The sequence below is a fragment of the Panulirus ornatus genome, chromosome 15 (genome assembly GCF_036320965.1).
Source record: "Panulirus ornatus isolate Po-2019 chromosome 15, ASM3632096v1, whole genome shotgun sequence".
In the NCBI taxonomy this organism is placed as follows: domain Eukaryota; kingdom Metazoa; phylum Arthropoda; class Malacostraca; order Decapoda; family Palinuridae; genus Panulirus; species Panulirus ornatus.
The window spans coordinates 27,033,934-27,045,192 of record NC_092238.1 but is presented as its reverse complement, the minus strand read 5'-3'; positions in this window follow the sequence as shown (position 1 = coordinate 27,045,192).

The window sequence follows — 11,259 nt, the reverse complement described above, 5'->3', positions numbered from 1 at the left end:
TGGCTGAGTGAACACCTCCTCCTTTCCCCACACAGATAAGCTGTGGAATTCTCTTCCTTCTCTTGCTTTATCCCTCACTCACATAACCTTCCCTCCTTGAAGAGTCAGGCCTACAAAACACTGGCTGAGCCATGATTAATTCTTACTTTTTCCTCTTCAACTTTTTCCTTTCACCCGAGATGGCCTCGATCAGGGAATATATATATATATATATATATATATATATATATATATATATATATATATAAATATATATATATATATATATATATATATATATATATATATATATATATATATGCCCGTACCTTGTGGGTCACTACAGATTTAGATATATATGATTTGGCTTCTATGGATGGAGTCTATATCATACTCAAGACCAGTCGTCTGGTTCGCCTCACCTCAGTCCTGATAAGCTGTCTGCTCCTCTCCAGCGAGTTCGAATGCGCCGTCAGTTCCCGTCCATGATACCTCCAGGGAGGCTGTTGAGTACCCTTCCACGATGCTTTGAAGCGTTTTTCCACTCCCGTCTCACCACGACTCCCAACTGTCACCTCCCGTCCCGCTATTTCCCCGTGCACTGTCGATTTCCGATACTCAGAGTCCAGTTGGCTGTCCAATTGTCCCACAGTTCCCTTATGTACTGTCGAGTCCCCGTCCTGCGAACTCCATGGTGCATTTTCCATTCCATTCATGAGACAACCGTGAAATTAAACAGCCTTCAAATAAGCCAACTGCAGACAAACTGAGAAGAGAAACGTATATTCTAGTACGTGGATAAACAACTTGCTTCCTTGTCAGTCGAGTCCAAGACTCTCTTGTTTATGCAAAGGCTTATTGAGTGAGGGACAGGACATGTCTGGCTTGAAGCCTTTTGTGAGATCGCCCCTTACTTCCCTATCTTATGTCTAGCATAAACACTGAGCATGGACGCAGGCCATCCTAACACGACCATTGGTCATGATCACGAAGAAATCGGAAGGTAGAAAGAAGCCAAACCATTGGTGAAATTTTTCGACAATCCGGATTTAGACATGTTGCATGTTGCACGTCTTGGCAGCACAGATCCCCCATTCATTTTCTTTTTGTGGTTGGAATGTGTTTTCCAAACGTGACCGCCACGCCAAGAAGGGAGTTGTGTTCCTGGAAAATATATGCATTTTATATATATATATATATATATATATATATATATATATATATATATATATATATATATATATATATATTGCAGAACTGCAATGATCTTGAACTGGGATAGATATATGGCAAGGTCTCTCAATATCTTCACACATTAACCTAATCAAGACACAATGAAATAGATGAAATAAGTAACAGCTCTTAACTTACAGTTGATGAAAAGAATTACGATACCAGGAATTCCTTCATACGACCAAGAAAAATCATAAGTAAAAAACAACAGGGAACCCTCGACCAGTTCTCAGTATATACCAGTTCTCTTATCAAGCAGGATCTAATCTTACACAGCAAGCTTCAACCTTGTTTACTCTATCGCGCTTTTAATTAATTCCTTTTTTTCCGAGAACTGCATCATTTCTATTTTTCTATACGATCCCAACAACCAGTGGGACTGTCTGAATTTCTTGCACTGAGGGACATCTGTCTGCGCATCCCTTATATCACATACGTATTCAACTCCCTCATTATCATTCACTACTTCAGACTTGCTGTTTATCTCATCTCCCCCTTCACACCTGACAGACTGGAACCATCATTAAGATCACAACAACCATTCGTAACATCTTCGCCGTCGTTACGTCGGAGGCTTATCTCGACGTCTTCCTCGCGTATAATGTAGTCTTGAAGGAAGGATCTGTCAGATATCTTTTATTTTTTTTTTTTTTTCTGCATCGTCTTTCGACCCATTTCACCCACACTGGTAGAGGAGATGCCCCAGCACAACCATATCACACACTCCGTTCTGTGCTCTGGTGCCTCGACTTCCACTGCTTACTCACATGTGTGCTGCCCATGTTTCACCTTCTCACGCAGAAGCCCTGATGTTTCGTACTTCACAATGCATGAGGCGACCGGCAGCATCTCTAGTTGAAATTTCTCACCTCCCTTTCTCTCAGTGAGGGTAGCGCTTAGCGCCACTCCCTTATTTTCATCTTTTTCGTAAGTATCTCTCTCATCTGCATCGCATCAGCTTTCACATTCACTCTGACCATGCTCAGCAGCCGTGATTTACACGTCTCTCAAATTCTCTTTATCTCGTAACTTTCAACAGACGCGTCACCTATCTAACATTTTTCCAAGAAATTTATCGGGCTAATCTTCCTTCTTCCGTGATTCGCCTTTCTTATACCATTTTTTCTTTCCATCTTCTCATGACATACCTCATCTCCAGCTGTGTCTGCAACAGACGCATATTCTGACAGCCTGTTGGCCTGTTTGTTTACATCTAAACTCAAAATTCTTTCTGCTAACGGTTGACCTCCGCCAAACTCGGCATGCAGGTCAATTCGAAAGTGCAGGCTTGACTCTGAGAGTAATATTCAAGAGCTTTGGATTTCTAGGATTATTTTCCCTAAAAAAAAGGAGATATTTCACAGACACGTCATATGCCTGGCAGCTTCATTTCCCATCGCTGCCAGTCAACGGGTTCCAAACTGTCGTGCGGTCCTTGTGTGCACTGGGACGAAGCGATTAGGATTTTCAACATTTCTCAACCTAACCTCATGTGATCTCGTCCCTCGATGAAATGCTTCTCTGTTGAGTCTTCCTGTTATTCTTCTTAACCATTTCCTCTCTCGTGTTGCCTCTCGTCTGCACACGTTCTTCATTCATCCCATGAAACGTAAAACGCCTCGAGTACTGCGCACTTCGACATACAATTTCATCCACATTCATTTCTATGTTGATCGCCCTCAGCGTCATCACTCTCATCACCTTAGATAATGACGTCGTCTGTGTCTATTATCATCTGTTATCTCTGAACTCTGAGTGGCTGATAAGCTTGCAATGACTCACACGGAAGGCACCAATGGTCGTCCCTGCATTTAACCACTGGGTTCTTTTGTACATTCGCCCTCCTACACACCCCATCGGCAGACGAAGTCTGTGCCTTAGTCCTTCTTGTTTTTTGAACGTCTGTCTCCCCGCCGGTGTCTGTCTCTTCCCCCTTCCCCTGCTCCATAGTGTGACACAGCTCAGAGGCATTGGTTCCAGAGCGAGGAGTTGCCTAGATACCAAACAATACTTCAAATAGTCGCGCAAATTCTTTCCGTTTTGAAAATTTCTGCACTGCTGTGCAGAATTTTCTGTCATTCGCACCACCCAACAAATTGTTGCCTTCATGTGGAGCCATTCATTTTTTCGTCTTTTTTTTTCCCCCTCATGCAATGTACGAAAATTCTACGAAAGTCGCTCTGCACGCAAACTACTACAGCTGTTTGATACACGGGGGCTGAAAATTAACTGGCAACCCACCACGTCAGACTTGAAAATATACAAACCATCCAGTTCTGATCTAATGCAACAGATGTGTTCTTGGAAAGGATTAGATACTTATAAATCTCCCCTTTTGTGACGTGGGAAGCTGGCATCATCAAAGACAATTCCACTGAAGATTAAAGCAGACTGACACACAAAATTCACTTCACAGAGACGAAATGTTTCTTATTTCTTCTTTCTTGTTCAGTTTTCTTTCTCCCGGTTTCAGGTCATCAGAAAACAGCAATATGCCTCGATTCACAGCTATTCAGTACCCTCACCGCTCCGAGTCCCTCCTGAATAGCCACGTATCACCCACAGGTGTGTGGACCCGACGCCCACAATGCATCAGAACCCTTCACGAAGAATGCGACTCTCGTCAGCCTGGAAGTCGTGTTCGCTCGCTCCTTAAAATGACGTGGTTTCCCTCCGTGCTACAGCGTCACAACCTGGCACCACCTCTCACGACGCGAGTGAGCGCAACCAGATCTCAACAGCGCCAGGAGGAAATTATGATACGAGTGCCATTTTCCGGCCTCCTCGACCAATACCCAGTTCTTGGGAAGCTAAGTAGGAGGAGGAGATGGTGAGGAGGTGGTGTCTGTCGAGCATGTCGACTTCCTTTCTGGGGAGAATTACATCTAAGCTTCGTAAGGAAAATAACAGGAGGTCAAGTTTATATATAGGCCGCCCACACACACACACACACCAGAGGCAAACGAAAGAATTCATTAACAGTTAACGGAACACTGCGATGAACAGGACTGTATTATTGTAGGACATTTTAAAATACCTGTATCTACCATGGGGAAAAAAAATCCCTCTCCAGCAGCTCCGAAGAGTCGCAAAAAAAAAAAAAAAGATAAAAAATACCGGATTTTAAACTTGCAAACTTTAATGGTCTCTTTACATTGCACTTGACAGGCAAACCTGGGATGATATGGTCTGTGAAAACGACATGAGCGTAGCTTAGACAAGCTTCAGTAAAACCATATCAGAACCAAGTTATAACCTTAACAGAGCGTGTTGATTATGTTTAATGTACAGGGTATACATACAGATGGTGACACGATAAGAGACACATTCCTTATGAGAAGAAGAGTAATACACAGACACATCAAATTCAGTAAGAATGACGACAGAGTTTATATGATGACCCTTAAAGCACAAAGCGAAGGGAGTAGGTACTACCCACTTTCCTACCTGCTTACTAACCTACCTACCTACCTGCTTACTAACCTACCTACCTACCTGCTTACTTATGTACCTACCTTCCTGCATATATATATATATATATATATATATATATATATATATATGTAGGTACGTGTGAGTATGTATGTTTATGCGTATGTGTGCGCGTGTGCGTGTGTTTGTGCGTATTCCTGTGTGTGTGTGTTTGTGCGTATTCCTGTGTGTGTGTGTGTGTGTGTGTGTGTGTGTGTGTGTGTGTGTGTGTGTGTGTGTGTGTACGTAGACACACAACTACGCATACAAGAGAATTTGGCGGACAATTTAGGAATCGCCATTATTAAACCTGTCTACTTTTAACATCAGTTATGAGAACAAAACTTCTAAACGCGTAAATATCTTCACCCCTACTGAATGTCACTCCCAGAGCAAAATTACCGATATCTTATATAGACAGACCAGACTTTAAAATCGGGAGGGGGGGGGAAAAAACTCTAAAAAAAAAAAAAAGATAATATCATTTCATGTCAGACGCAGAGGCATCCTCTAGAAATGAACACTCTCATCTCATACAAGCGTTGAAAACTTCTGGACAGGGTGTGGAGACAGAGGTAAAACTATCGCGTTTCCATATTAAGATAATTCGCTCTCTATATATATACCATGACGTTTATCTCGTCCCGAAATCAAATAATTCTCTCTCGGTTTTTACAATCAATGTTGCTGCCTTTTGAAAGAATTATTCCACAGACGTTAAGATTGTTGTATTTACAGATATAGGTACTCATAAACGTGTGTGTGTGTGTGTGTGTATGTGTGTGTGTGTGTGTGTGTGTGTGTGTGTGTGTGTGTGTGTGTGTGTGTGTGTGTATTATAGAAGGCGAGTCTTGTGTTGCCCCGTCCTTAACATTGTACACATAGTATGTACAGTGTCATCCCTTCCTTCACTACAGCAATACCAGGGAGTCAGCGAGCAAGCAATCCGCGGCTGACGAAGGACGCTAATAACAAGTCCTGGTAGTGGATGTGACCAGGCAAGATTAACAGCAACACCTGTTACCTGAACTGACCCCCCGGGGGATGGGTGACATGCCAGACGAAAGCGCCCCGCACCCCCCCAGACCCAAATGCCGAGGCCCGACGCCCGAGTCTAACGCCGGTATCAATGCCAACGCCTGTGTCTTTACACACACAAACACACACACACACACACTCAGACACCCCTCACCTGCATACGCTTTTCTTGCCAGAGCCTGCCTATCTTCAGCCTGACCAGATTCCCAAGACATAGTCTGCACCGCTGCAGTAAATATATATATATATATATATATATATATATATATATATATATATATATATATATATATATATATATATATATATATTTTTTTTTTTTTTTATACTTTGTCGCTGTCTCCCGCGTTTGCGAGGTAGCGCAAGGAAACAGACGAAAGAAATGGCCCAACCCCCCCCCATACACATGTACATACACACGTCCACACACGCAAATATACATACCTACACAGCTTTCCATGGTTTACCCCAGACGCTTCACATGCCTTGATTCAATCCACTGACAGCACGTCAACCCCTGTATACCACATCGCTCCAATTCACTCTATTCCTTGCCCTCCTTTCACCCTCCTGCATGTTCAGGCCCCGATCACACAAAATCTTTTTCACTCCATCTTTCCACCTCCAATTTGGTCTCCCTCTTCTCCTCGTTCCCTCCACCTCCGACACATATATCCTCTTGGTCAATCTTTCCTCACTCATTCTCTCCATGTGCCCAAACCATTTCAAAACACCCTCTTCTGCTCTCTCAGCCACGCTCTTTTTATTTCCACACATCTCTCTTACCCTTACGTTATATATATATATATATATTTTGCTTTGTCGCGGGAGACAGCGACAAACCAAAATAAATAAATATATATATATATATATATATATATATATATATATATATATATATATATATATATATATATATATACATACATGCGTCGAGCTGATTGGATAACTCAGGCACTTTGAAGCACATACTTTCAACTCTTTGAAGAGCATCGTTGAAAACAGACGTGGAAGAATGCCTGCGACTCGCCCGCATCACATCTACATAGGCACCAAGTGCCACACATTCTGAGAGGAATGGTGCCGAGGTTCACGTGATATCATTTTCCGTTAAAATAACACTCGCCTGAAGGTCCTGTCCAGAGAGAGTCCAACTTGCTACCAGTGTTTGCCCACCCGCTCGTGCTAGTGACAACTTGTCGTCTCACGTATTAGCGAGCGCAGACACCCGAAGCAGAAGTTACACGCTGACTCAACAAAAGACGTCATCCGTGTTTGGTCTGGGCGGCAGCGGTGTAGAGATCGCTCTGCTGTCGCTGAGCAGATGGTCGGACGTGAGGTCCACACACGGAGGCAGGCAGATGGTCTGTGTTAAAACCAGTCATCAACAGCGCCATGAGCGAGGACTGTTCCCAGACGTTTAGGAAACGAACGACCCATCACCTCCCACCACTTTGGCGTCCCTCAAAACACGGAAACTATCATTTAAGCTTTTTTTCCCTCAACATCTTCGTCCTGGATTTTACACTCGAACGTTAGGAGTCCTCATGATTTTGATGACGAATAGTGTTCGAAGATATGCAATGTGATGAGGATCGACATACGTATACTATGAATGGGGATGATGATGATGATGTGCCCGTAATGTGTTCATCAACAGTAAGATAAGGATGGTGAAATGTCCGCTAATCTCCACTTTATATATATATATATATATATATATATATATATATATATATATATATATATATATATATATATATATTTCTGCCATGAACAGTGATGACCTGTTGAGTAATGACCTCCTTGATAAGTGATCTGTCAGATTGCTAATGCATAACATTTTCATTTCCATGTGAATATATATATATATATATATATATATATATATATATATATATATATATATATATATATATATATATATATGTCAGTGTGTAAAACCCGTTTCATGGAGCTCCTGGAAATTCTAGGCGCTTCCAAGCAGGAGCAGGGTAAGGTGGGCTCCTTTTCACCGCTTCATCTTTCCCCGTTCTCGACCAAAGTCGCATCTTACGTTACCCCTTGTCGCCGACCTCGTCACGGTGTTCTTGTCCCCATTTTACGGCGAGCGCTACTTCGTCATCAGCAGCGTGGGAGATCTTCTTTCATCCGACTTTGCAACGAAGCTAAATTTACTTCCAGAACTTTTTCAGAACTTTTCCGCAAATTTCTGATAAAAGTTGAGTCAAGTTCCGCATTTCTTTTTTTTTTTTTTATTTATCAAAGGCAAAAGTTCAGAGACTTGAGTCTCGGTGGAGATGAGGTTACGCTATCAATTTTTTTTCTCAGTGTTCCTCATTAACTCAAAATTGTTCCATATCTGAAACATTCCAGACTGATCATTCATTCCCCCATCTCAAAGTAGTTTTCACCATGCCATTTGCTGCGAGACAATTGGGGTATATATATATATATCACGTTAGCAAACCTTAACTTGCGACGAATCACATGATTTCCCACAGATCAGAATAATGACACGTCCACTTGGCTGAGGTAGGTTCCTGCGACTACTACACGAAGCTCTCTGTCTCTCCCGTCTGTCAGGGGTTTCGTCACTTGCTTTGATGCCCGTCGCCTGGGGGAACAGGTCGGGTCGTATCTGACCATGAAAATCTTCCCTTCTGATTCTCATCCCGCTCTCAATTCCGCTCGGAGACTCTGCCCGGCAGTTATAACGTAGCGTGAGGCTCTCCTTCATCATGAAGAGAAATGGCGTGGCGCACACCGGAACTCTTCTTAAACCTATAAGGCTCTGTATTCCTCAACCAGAAGCGTCTCCTGTAACTGACCCGCCTGTAACTAACCCTGTAACTGACAGAGCCGTTCTCTCCAACATTTCATTCCCCTCTAACGTTGAGTGATTCTTAGTCTTTCCCTGTACCTTCATCTCCGATTCTTAGTCTTTCCCTGTACCTTCATCTCCTGAACCTATTGCCGTCTTCTTTCCTTCACTTCTTACTTTTCTCTCGATTTCTAATGAACAGAGTTCTGTCTGCGTGAGTTCCAGCCACCTATGATCCTTAAGGACTGCCTTTTTGGATATCGCCAGCAATATCCTCAACTCACAGGACCTGTATCAGGAAGCAATGGGTCGGCTGATGGTGTAGGACACGCATCAATCTTTGAAGACATCCCTATAAGCTTCCCAAGCATAGGGTAATACACGGAGAGGCCAAGCCCTTGCGTTAAGAGTGTGGGTAAAATTCTCTTGATCTTACCAGTTTGATTAGCGTTTCTAATACTCTGATATAATCGTTACCTTCAGCGCGAAGAGTTGAGCGTACTCAGCCGCAACGCTTGATGCAGTTTATTGCCTGGGTGTACGAGAGAGAGAGAGAGAGAGAGAGAGAGAGAGAGAGAGAGACAGACAGACAGACAGACAGACAGACAGACAGACAGAGACTGTGTGATATCATATCATGGACTTGTATGTTTCCATCACACTGCACCACACACTAAACCCTCCCCATTTCATGCATGTAAACTGGAAGAAAAAATGGATTATTGTATCAGGGATTCAACAGATTGATTTCGTAGAATTTTGTGATAATAAAAATAACATAAGCTCCTTAGCTACTGATTAGTTGTTAGAGTTTCTTGTTGGGAGAGGATGGAATTTGTGAGAGATACGTATTAAATGGAATGCATGAACAACTGTGGTTTGCGGACTATGGCTGGGTTTTGTGTGTGTGTGTGTGTGTGTGTGTGTGTGTGTGTGTGTGTGTGTGTGTGTGTGTGTGTTAGAGTTTTCTGCATATGCATGCGTCAGTGCTTTTGGCACGTCTGCTGATGAAGCAATTCTAACGTACAAAATCACTCATGATTCTGCACCTTAGCAACAGAACGTAAGAGTGATATATGTACTGACACTGCAATATATGCGCTTGACTAGACCCAGCAAAGGACATCATTTATTCATTCGCCTCCCTAGCGTCTCTCTAAACCACTCAGGACCTCGAAAGACTGACACTAATTGAATCAACTTTCCTTACATATTCACCCTAACTCCATCTCTATAAGATACCCAATTTGCAACTTCCCCTCGTCTTCGTACCTTTTTTTTTTTTTTTTTTTTCCGACGCCCTCACCTTCCCCGCCTTAGCGAGGCAGCATTAGGAACGGAGTCTTTCATGACCAATGCTCGCTTTGGTCTTTCAGTTTCATACTTTAAGAAAGTGATGACACAGGAGGGGAGGGTTTTCAGCCCACCAATCTTTTCACCATTAATTACCATCTACAAACGCGCAGGAGATACGTAGGTGAATAGTTCCTCCCACTTTTCCTTGGGTCGAGTAATAGTTTTATCGTTGAATGTGTTAAGTCACCAGCGGACAGCATCGTTCCTTCGTCAGGTACCTCCTGGCGAAGACTTCTGAACCCTTAAAGCTGAGGTGGGGCTACAGAACACGTCTGTCTACGAAATGAGTGCATATCTAAGCTGAAAGACTTATGAACAAGGGACACGAGGGATGTGATGCTGTGTGTGTGTGCGGGAGGAACTGAGGGACAGAGAGACGACGGGAAGTTGGCATGAAGAAGGATCGATCGATGGAGTGGATATGTTTGTCAGACTTCGACCGCGTCGGGGCCTTCGTGAGGGTTTCATTGGCGGAGGCTCGGTCAGAATCTGCTGATGCACCGAAGGATTGAATGGTGTCCTCTGCACCGAGGCTGTGAATGATGTCATCTGCACCGAGGCTGTGAATGATGTCCTCTGCACCGAGGCTGTGAATGATGTCATGTGCACCGAGGCAGCTGTAAATGAAGTCTTACGCACCTAGGCATCATGTGATGTCATATGCAACGAGCCATTAAGTGACGTCCACTGCACCGAGGCATTAAGTAATGCCCCATGCATCGATACATCAACTTGATGTCCTGTGCACAGAGAGTCAAGGGATGTTCTACTCACACAAGTGATGCCATACTATGTCCCTGCACAGCTTGACCTCTTCTGGCCATAAATCGACAAGGCCATCAAAACGACATCGCAGCAGGTTTAATGACGATAAAAACACACTCTCTTGCCACGGATCGCTGGAGGAACGTGTGAGTTACGCGGTGCCTGACGACACTCCCTTCCCACAAAAACACGTCCACATCCATCTAGAGAGATCCCGTAAGTCACGCAAGGGCAAATCTGTGCCAATATTGGCACCCAGAGACCGCACACCCGATCTGCGCCTGTGATGTAGCCCCGTGAACACACATACCCGCCGACCAACGCCTAAAATGGCACCCCCCGAGAGCACTCAGTCCTACCTCTTGTGCGTGTAAAGGCACCCCGAGAACATATACAGGACCTATGCCAGTAATGGCGCCCCAGGCACACCCAGACATACCCGACGTGAGCCAGTGATGGCATCCCCGAGAGCATACACTCGACCTGTGCCAGAAACTGCACCCCGAGAATACATATTCTCACTAACAAGTTCCCCTATCCTAAGCTTTATCACACACACACACACACACACACACACACACACACACACACAC